Genomic DNA, 8648 nt, shown 5'->3' on the forward strand with positions numbered 1-8648 from the left:
TGGTCGTGTATTCACACGTGAGCATAGGAAAATCGGAAGATGTCTGATTCATTCTACTGTCTTCGGATTCCCATCCCCTTTCCCTTCCCTTCATTCCCCTTTGTCTAATCCAAAGTACTTCTATCCTTACCCCTAACTTATTGTGAATTAGCATCCGCATATCAGAGAGAACATTCGGCCTTTGGTTTGGGGGGATTGGCTTATTTCACTCAGCATGATAGTCTCCAGTTCCATTTTGAATGTTATTTATCTCCCTAAAAGGTTCATATGTTAGACGTTTGACTCTCAATGTGGTGGTAGGAGGCGGGAAGTTTAAGAGGTAAAGCCTAGTGGGAAGTTCTAGGTGATTGGGGGCATACCCAAAGCTGAGCTGATGCCAGGGTCATGCCCTTGAACCTCCAGAACAGTGAGCTAAATAAACCTCTTTTCTTCACCAAGTTCGCCTGCTTCAAGTATTTGGTGATAGTAGTAGAAAATGATAGGAAAAAAACCCAGTACTATAGTTTGGATATGTCCCTACAAAAGCATTTATTGGAAATTCAATCACCTTTGTAACAGTGTGAAGAGATGGGAATTTAAGAGGGGATTAGGCTGTAAGGGTTCTACCCTCATTAATAAATTAATGCTGTTTTCATGGAGTGGGGTCCTTATAAAAGGATAACTTAAGCCTCTCTCTGACTCTCTGCCCTCTGCCATATTACATTATGGGAAGAGGGCCTTTGTCAACGGCAACACCTTGATAGTAGACTTTCTGGCCTCCAGAACCATGATTTTTATTGTTCATGAATCACCCCATCTGTGTTATTTTGCTATAGCTGAATTGGATTGACTTCAAGGGATTGTTGGTGGAAATATGAACATTTATTTAAGGTTCTCCTTGTGAGGGTTTAGAAAGAAATGAGGAGAACCATAGGAAGAGCTCTCATTGTCTTAGAGAATGAATTAATCATCATTAACAGAATATTAGTCGAAATATGAACATTCAGGTGCTTCTCTTGAGGGCTCAGGAGGAACACATTTGGGGGCACTGGCAGAAAAGTGAGCTTTGTTATGGAGTGGCAGAAAACTTGGCTGTTGGGTGGAAAATGGAACTTGTGAGCAATGAACTTGGATATTTAGCCTGGGAGATTTCCAAGCGAAGTATGGTAGATATAGTCTGGTTTCTTCTTGCTGCTGTAGTAAAGATTGAGAGCAAAGCGATAAATTGAGGAAGGAAGTGTTGAGTAAAAAAGGAACCAGCCCCTGGTGATTTGAGAGGTCCTCAGCAGGTCCAGATTGCTAAAATTAGGAACTCCACTGCCAGGAAGGTGTGGTCTGAAGACAACCCCAAAAACGTTATTGAATATTTTTGTTGAAGAGATTAGGGATGTGGTTCATGCATCCAATCGACCATCTCAGAATCCAGGAGCAGAGATGGAATTATCCAGGAAGGACCTGTGCAGGAGCCTCTCGTCAATGGCATGGACCTCTGTGGTTTAAGCTTTCTGAGAATATCACACCAGGAGAAACACTGCCAGCCTGGACTAACAGGCACAGAGATGGATGAAGGCCTACTGACTTGGAGGGAGAGCCATGGGTGCAAAGGCAAGCCACAGAAGTCAGGTCCCAGAAAGCAGGTCACCACCCCAGGCTCAGATCGAGCATTCAGCCACAGCACCTAATGGGGCTGCCTGCTAGATTTCAGAGGATTTCACATTTACTTTGGACTAAGTAACCCTGTGTTCCATTAGCTTTCCATCACCATAATGAAACACCTGAGAAAATTAACTTATATAGAAAAAAAAAAGTATTATTTGGGCTCCCAGGTTTAGAGTTTCCATCCAAGATAGGGTGGATCCATTGCTCTGGGTTCTGGTGGGTGTATCAAATGGTAATGGCAGGTGGGGAGAGCATGTGGTGGAGCAAACTGTTCACCTCATGAGCAGGAAAGAGGAAGGGGCTGGGGTGTCACAATCCCCTTTGGGGGCACAGCCCCAGTGACCTAAGGACCTCCTACCAAGCCCCACCTTCTAAAAGTTCTACCATCTCCCAATAGAGCCACTGGAGAATCTCCCTAAACACAGAGGTCCCTGGAGGACACTTATCCAAACCTTAGCAGAGAGACCCCTTCATCCTTTCCATTTTCTCTCTTTGGGGCATGTTGGGATGGGTAGATCTGTCTTGGGACGTGGGACCAAAATGACTTTTTGGTGGGTCAGATGGCAATGGATTGAACAGTGTCCTCCCTGACACCAAATTCATGTTCACCCAGAACATCTGATTTATAAACTTTGCATATAGTATTAGTTAAGAAAAAGAGTCCTTCCGAATTAGGCTGGGCCCTAAATCCAATAACTGATTTCCAGATAAGAAGCTGAGACAGAGATGTGGTAATGGAGGTAGAGATTAGAGTGACTCAGCTACAAGTCAAGTCGTGCCAAGGATTTTTTTTTTTTTGTGGTTTTAAGGTCTCAATTCATGGAACTTCAGGTCAGCTGTCATGGTATTTAAAAGCCCATGTATTTAAGACTTGGTCTCTGGGCTGAGGTCCTATTGGAAGGAGGTGGAGCCTTAGAAGATGGGGCCTAATGGGAGGAAGTTAGATCATTTGGGGTGTTCTCTGGAAGGGGATGTCAGGGCCCTGGCCCCTCTTCTTTCTCTTTCTTTGCTTCCTGGCTGCTGTGAAGTGAACAGTTTTCTCTGTCAAGTGCTCCCCACCACCATGTCTGCCTCACAACAGACTCAAAGGCCACAGGGCCAAGCGACCATGGACTGAGACCTCTGAAACCATGAGCCACAATAAAGCTTTTCTCCTTATAAATTGATTATCTCAGGTATTTTGTCACAGTAACAGAAAGCTAAGAGATGCTAACAAACAGGGTTTGTAAGCAAGCAGCTCAGGTCTGGGGGCAACTGGAATTTATTCTGCAGGGGGACTCTAGGAGCTGTTGCTCCAGCCCACCAAGGACTCCTAGAACCACATTGGTAAAGTTGGGTTTATAGACTTGCTGCAGTGAGTGAGAGCAAATTTCACGGGAAAACCTAGGGCATCCAAGGAGGATGGTACTAAGAAGGACTTACACTAGGACCTGGGCTTGTGTTTGGGGATTTTTGAGAGAGGTCTAAGGAAGCAGAGCCAAACTGGATGCTCTTAGGAAGGGGGAGCAACTCCATGCTTGGGTATCTTCATGAGTTTTATTAGACTGTGGAGGGGTAAAGGGAGGCTGGCACTGCAGGTGGAACGAAGAGCAGCCGCTCATCTCACTGAACATAGGAGGGACGTTGGTATTTTCAAGGTTTTCCTAGTGGCTTTGTTTGTTCAGTGCCAAGTCAAGATTAGGAAGTGGCTTTATCTGATACTGACCTGTGAGATTGTTTATGATCCACAGGAGCTGTGAGCGCCAGACCAGCTCTGGCTTCTCACTTCCCAGGACAATCGTGCCAGTATCATGCTATCTGAGGGGTGAAGGAGTGAGGGCATTTATCCACCAGCTCCTGACAGTCACTGACTGAGGGCTCCGGGGGGCATTCACTTGCCCAGACTCTCTGCTCTGCCCTGCATGGCCAGAGGGCCTTTGGGCCTGTTCTTGTTATTTATTTTTAAACTTTTGTTGTTGTGGTTGTGTTGGGGATCAAACCCAAGGTCTTGCATGTGCTAGGCAAGCACTTACCACTGAGCTACATCCCCAGCCAGAAGCTGTTTTAAAATCATTTATGTTTTATTACTATTCAGCAATGTGAGGCCGACAGATCAGGAGAAATTTTGGTGCTCATAGTTCCTAACAGAAGGGGACACAGCATGCCATGGAGGTCACATGGGGCGGTACCAGGGCCAGTCAGAGGCAGAGAGAGGGAGGGAGCAGTGCGCAGGATATTTGTTGTGTTTCCATGGGAAGGAACAGGGAGGCAAGGTAAGCAGGTGTAGGATGCCTAGCTTGAAGAACTCTTCCAGTAGGCTTTGGGGCAGAGGGCTTCCCCCTGGCTGTCTGCTGTCTAGCCCTGGGGTGATGAGCACAGGTGGATAGTGTCCCAGAGTGTGAGAGTCCCAAAGAGGAGGTGGTGGGTGTGATCAGGGTTGGTTGTGTTGCATTTGAGAGGAGTGTGTCCTCTACTATCTCTAGGAATTGGCCAGCCCTGGCAAGAGCGGGGTGCACTGTGAGTCCCTATAGGGCCAGCAAGACTCAGATGTCAGAATAAAGTAAAGACTGATATAGGACCCCAAAGGGAGTCTCAAGCAGCTGGGAGTTGGTTTGAGAGGCCCCCCAAGTGGGCATGGCTGAGGAGACATGGTGGGTAACAGGTAGCATCAGCTATGGCTGGCCGGCTGGGGTTTAAGCTCAAGGTCACCTGATGCCAAATTCCACATTCAGAGTCAGCTTGATCTGGTGAGTGGAGAGAGAGAGAAATAAGAGCAAGAGTTTGCCAGGGTGTTGTCAGTTCGACCTGCGTCTCATTCACGCATTTTACACATCATTAGCAGTGTCTGCCCTGTACCTGGTCCCATGGGGCACTCCCAGTTGGTTCCTGTCCTCGAGGTACAACCTGTCTGCTGGGGAGTAGCCCAGCCTGGGTGAGCCGGGCGTCCTTCCTGGCAGCACCTGATGCATGTGGACACACTAGAAAAGTTTCTAAGCCCAGCAGGGTAGGCAGGGGAGTCAGGGCAGTTGGGACACTCTAGACACAGCAATGGGGGACTGGGGGTTGTGGGACTGCTACAGATAGGGCTGTAGGAGAAGGGTCAAATGGCTTCACGGGGGACTGAGGGGCCATTTCTAATCTAAGAAGTACTAGGCTGAGAATGTAGTTAGGGTTAGAGCATGCTCAACTCCCTGAGTTCAATCCCCAGTACCACAAAAAACAAAAACAACAACACAAAGAAGTATCTGTTATGTAGCAATATACATGAGTGCCCTGGCCTATCTAAGCTTCTCTGCCCAACCACAGTGATTGGTCCAGGGTAGTTGGTCCAGGGTCATTTTGGGATGGGGGAGTAGGATGCTAGAAAGGATCCTGCCTCTGGTACTATGATCCACTAGGGCCTTGCTCAGAACCGTAAGGCAGTGGGAAGCCACCTGTCCTTTCATGGTGGGAAGAACGAGGCCAACAGACAGAGGGATGTGTGCTGAGTGGAGACAGTGAGGACAGATCCCTGAGGACACGCCAGGCAGGATGGTCCTGGCTGCTTTCTCAGAAAGCAGGTTGAAGTGGGGTTTTTGTCCCTGGAAGGTAGTCACCAAGCAAATGTGTGGCTCACAGACCTGAGCCTGCTTCCCATCCATAAAATAGGGCCAGAGAAGCCCCCCATCAGCAGCACCTGCCTGCTCTTGGCGCAGGCAGAGTGAAGGGCGCATGCAGATGTGGAGCCTGCGCGTGACCCTCCCCACCTCCATCTTCCGCCAGGGATGCTTACCCAGTCTGCTGCCAGCACTCAAGTGTCATCTTTCCTCTTTCCCTCAGCCTCGGAGCAGAGGACCCTGCCTATTGGCACTGGAGGTGTGGAGACTAAGGCACAAAGAGCCCTGGTAACACACCAGGTCCCACATGCTGAGCCCAGACAGAGCCCAGTGCCCAGGCTGTAGGGAGGAGTTAGTTCTAGGAGGAGCCATGTTACCTGGGCAGATCCTCACCCCAAGCCTCATCTGTAAAACAGGAGACCACCAAACAGCTTCCCGAGGCTCTGTTTGGCGGGGTCTTGCTAGCCTTACAGACCATTGACAGCCACCCCCAGGAAACTTCAGGAAGACCTCTCTCAAGGGTGCCAGCTAGGCCCAGCCTGCTCCTGTAGGCAGCAGGTGTGACTGTGGCAGGCTGGCAGAACCTTTCTGTTCAACCTTTTTCACAAGGAGGTAGGGAAAGAATCTGGAGCTCAGAGAGCAGAGGGAGCTTACCCAGGACTGACCAGAGGATAGGTAGGACGGGGCCAGGACTGGGACAGAGGCAGGACTAGAGGAGCACGGAGCTGGTCAGGGCTGAGCGGCCACTGGATGGGGGTGGAGGGGGAGGGGAATCTGGGGAAAGAAGGAGCCAGGCTCTCAGGCTTCTCTGGTGACCAGGCACTAGGGGCTGGCCCTGCTTGTTGGGCAGGTGCCGGGCATCAAAGAAGATTAATGGGCTTCTGAGCATTAAGTCTCAGGTTGCCCTTGACCCTGGGAACCTTCTTACCTCCCAGCTTAGCTAGGAGCAGCTCCTGGCCAATGAAAACAGAGACCCTCCCCCCACTTGGAATTCTATCCTGAGAAGGGAACTTTCTAAAGCATGTTAATGAGGCGTAATCCTAATGGCCCAGTGACCTTGGACTGGACGGTTCCCTTCTTTAAGCCTCAGTTTCCCCATCTCTAAAATGAGAAGTCAGGCTGAACCTTTTCTGAAAAGTACAAATTGGAACTTGGGTTGTGAGTGTGTGTGTGTGTGTGGGGGGGTGAGATTGTGATTATTTACATTTACAAATTAAGGGAAATTAGAGAATAGATATGTGTTCATTGTAGTAAATTCTGAAAATTCAGAAAAAAACATCAAAAGGCAGGAAGAAGGACCACTCATTACCTAACAGCCCAATAGCGGCCATGTGAAGGTCCTGGGAGAGGAGGAGGAGACAGGGAACAGGCCCAGACCAGACTTTGTCCCTCCTGTGCCCAGTCGCATGTCCCCAGTGGCCTGGCATGCAGCCAGCACTCAGCAGTGTTCTGTGAATTCTGCGAATCTGTCAGGGTAGCTCGCTGTGTGTTCCCATTCATCATTTCTAAACCAGAAGTTGGTGGCTCCCAGGGGCACTCATCTGCCATTGCCAGGTAGGACGTCCCAGTGGTCAGAGCCTGGCAGGACAGGGGAGTGACTCCAGACAGGGACAGCACTCCAGTCACCTCCTTTGCTCCTACTTGCATGAGGCCAGCTAGGAGAATTAGGGACACCCACGAGGGCTCCAAACAGGCTGGCAGAAATGGTTTTGGGAATATTTCGCGCCTCCCCCCCCCCCCCCCAGAGATCCAGCTCACTGGAGCTACAAGTGAAGGTTACTTTTCATTTTTAAAAAAGTTCTTTTAGTTTTAAAAAAGTAAACAATTTCAAAAAGAGAGGAAACCCATGATGAGTCCTTCGTGCCTCCTTGTCCTTTACCCTTTTGCAATGGAACATTCTGGAGTTGGTCCACTGTGAAAGGTTTTTTAGAATGAAAAATCTCATTTTTCTATGGTGTGGAAACTGAAGTCAAGAAGAAAAAAAAAAAAGCATTTAATTGGGTGGCAGGTGTAGAGTGTTTGCCTGGCATATGCAAGGCCCTGGGCTCCATCCCTAGCATTTAAACACACACACACACACATACACACACACACAAATTAAAAAAAATAAAGAAAAACAAAAAGCAATTTACATTTCTACAATTATTGTGCAATTAAGGAAAACACACCAAGCCAATTACCCCATCTCCACTAGCAGGCTTATGCCTGGGTCTCCTCCTCCCAGGCCAAGAGGGCCTGTGGGTGTAAGTGGTGAATTAGGGTGGTTGAAGAAAGCTTGGTGGGCGAGGCAGTGCCCTAGAGCTAAGCCTCCTGCCCATGCCAGACCCTCACCTTCCCTTGGGAATTTCTTGCAGCACATGTGGTGGCCATTTTACAAAACAGAACACTGAGACACAGGGCTTCAAATCTGTCACAGTCTCTTGCTAGCCCTGGGGGGATGCAGAGCCATCTCACCCTTCAGATGAGAACTTCAAGGCTCAGCACAAGGGTGCCCAACCCTGCCCAAGGGACCACGAGGCCTATCAGAGGACGGCCCATGTAGTCTGTTGTCTATTGTCACTGGTGCCTTTCTCTACAGAGCCTCAGTTTCCCTCCCTGTGTGTGACTGGTGTTGCTGGGCTTTCCAGAAACATGCTATACAACAAGGGGCCGTATAAAAATGGATGGGACAGCCCAGATTGTGGTTCAGTAGGCCCCAGCTCCATTTCCAGTTCCTTCCTGCTGCTTCTGAAGGTAGTTTTGGTGGCTAGTGGGTGTGCTGAGGCACAACAAGATGTATGGCTTCCTGCAGAACACAAAAGAAGTCCTCACGCCACCTTTTGATCCCCTAACAGGACAGATGGAGGCCCAGGGCCAGAGGCCTGGCTTGTTCAGAACACGCAGCTCCATGAAGATTGGAGTTGCAGCAGGCCCAAGGACTGATAGAAGCCAGAAGGGATAAGGAAGAACGTTTCCCTAGAGGCTTTGGAGACACATTCCTGTGCATACCCTGATCTCAGACTCTGACCTTCTTTCAGTGAAATAATAAATATCTGTTGTTAAAAGACACTCTGTCTGTGGTCCTTTGTTTTGCAGGTCTAGGAAATATACACGCCCTATATGGTCAGGTGGTTACAGAGATTGTGCTGGTAAACAGCATAGGTGTTCATTGTTTGGACTCCTGGAGGCCCGAGCCTCAACATGCTAGTATGAGGAGCCACAGACAGACCAGAATTTTTCCACCCCACATAGCTCCATCCTCAATTCAAGAGCCGCCCCCAACCTCCCCTCCCAGCCCCACCATGTGCGCATAGGCTCCTGCCATCACCTGGCAGTGCATGGGGGAGGGAAAAGGAACCCTGAGAGGGGTCCACACAGAACCAGGTGGTGGGCTCAGAGCCAACTGTCAGGGAATACTGGGGACCTAAAGTGTGCTCTGGTGGGGGCTGGGGGAGC

This window comes from Marmota flaviventris, chromosome 16, assembly GCF_047511675.1.
Source record: "Marmota flaviventris isolate mMarFla1 chromosome 16, mMarFla1.hap1, whole genome shotgun sequence".
Classification (NCBI taxonomy): Eukaryota; Metazoa; Chordata; class Mammalia; order Rodentia; family Sciuridae; genus Marmota; species Marmota flaviventris.